Genomic DNA, 1733 nt, shown 5'->3' on the forward strand with positions numbered 1-1733 from the left:
CATGTATTATTTCAATTCTTTCCTAAATAAATCTTTGAATCATATGTGTCTGTTTGTTAGAAAGCATATTGCTGAAATATATGTTGTTGTTTTTTTAATTTGCTGTAATTTGTACTTACCTCTTACACCGGTCATCTTAGCACTTTGTAGTTTTTAGACCCCTCTGCTGCCTGTTAGGTGAATTGCAATTACAATGAAATGTGATAAACATTTCCCTCACCCATTCTGCTAAAACTACATATTCATTTCCTGTCACTAAATTGCTGTGGGTTGCATTTAAAAGTTTGGGTATTGCTCTGTTCCAGCTGACAATGCAGTTCATTTCTTCATGAAAATTAATACACAAGGATGAAAGAGAAATGAGGAAGATTCAGAGAAAATAACAAAGACACCTCCTACACACATTGGAAAAAACAGGGGCACCTGGAGGGCATTCATTCATGTTTTTTTTCTACTCTAGAGGCATCCTAAAGGACACATTTTCCTGAACATACACTCCTGGGCAAAATAAAAATGGGCCAAGCCCAAAATGGCAAATATTAAGCTTTTAATGGTCTTAACCACAAATCATTGGTCAGAAAATCAGCAAGAATTAAACAAATGCACTTCTGAGAGCTCCTGTGCCACCATTTGCTCATTTCCTTTTGCTTTGGGGAAAAGCTTGAAACAGGGAAATTCACTTATATAGTCTTCCTGTATGAAAAGGTAAAATCATGATAATGATTAAAATGTTTGATGTAAAATTCAAACCAACACATGTCTGGGCGTATAAAATTTTCCAAAAATATCTTCTGGGATGTTTTTTTTTTTTCCTTAAAAAAGGAAAATAGTGATCATTTGGTTATCTGCCGCACCTGATGCAGTCCATCAAGGGCCACAAGGCTTAAACATTTAAAGAAATCACAGGGAAAAGCTCCCATACTAACCTCCTTTATTTATTTGTTTAATTCTTGCTAATTTCCTGAAATTGATTTGTTGTAAAGACCATTAAAAGCTTAATATTTTGCCATTTTGGGCTTGGCCCATTCTTTTTTGCCCAGGCATGTAGGTGCACTTAGAGGGCATCTCAGTTTCTTGTATGTAGGGAAACCCTGTATGGCTCTGCATCATGGATTCTCCATGGGAAAGACAGCGTAGAGAGCACTTCATTACATGCTCTCGCACATAGGGACACCCCAGAGGGCACTTCCTCATGTCTTCTCCACTGTAAGGGCACTCTAGAGGGCACTTTTGGTTATCTTTGTTCACATTTTTGACCATGGGCACATCACCCTGAGTCTGCCAGTGTGTGTAGGACAGGGGTTTTCTAACTTTTTGCAGCCAGGGATCCCTTTAACTGTACAATAATTTCCGTGGACCTCCTCAGGACAGATTTATTTTATAAACCTAATATTAGTAATATTATGGATATTTATTGGAGTCATAAAACTTTTTATTTTTGGACTTTCCATCGACACAACACGTTAGTTGACATGATTTATATGAATAAATGTTTTTCAGTTATTGAAGTTCGGAGTCAAATATAACTATAAGAATTCAATCATAAATATAATAGCTTTGCTTTATGGACCCCTGGAGGTTCCCCAGACCCCATAGTGAGAAGCACTGCTGTAGAGAAATCCCTCTACTAATCTAAAACCAGTGGTGAAAATAAGCACAAGCAAAGTCAGATGTGTGTATTAATTCGATTGCGTCTGTATCTGACTCAGTGGCACGGTGCAGCAGGTAGCTTT

The sequence above is a fragment of the Pangasianodon hypophthalmus genome, chromosome 15, assembly GCF_027358585.1.
Source record: "Pangasianodon hypophthalmus isolate fPanHyp1 chromosome 15, fPanHyp1.pri, whole genome shotgun sequence".
Taxonomy (NCBI): domain Eukaryota; kingdom Metazoa; phylum Chordata; class Actinopteri; order Siluriformes; family Pangasiidae; genus Pangasianodon; species Pangasianodon hypophthalmus.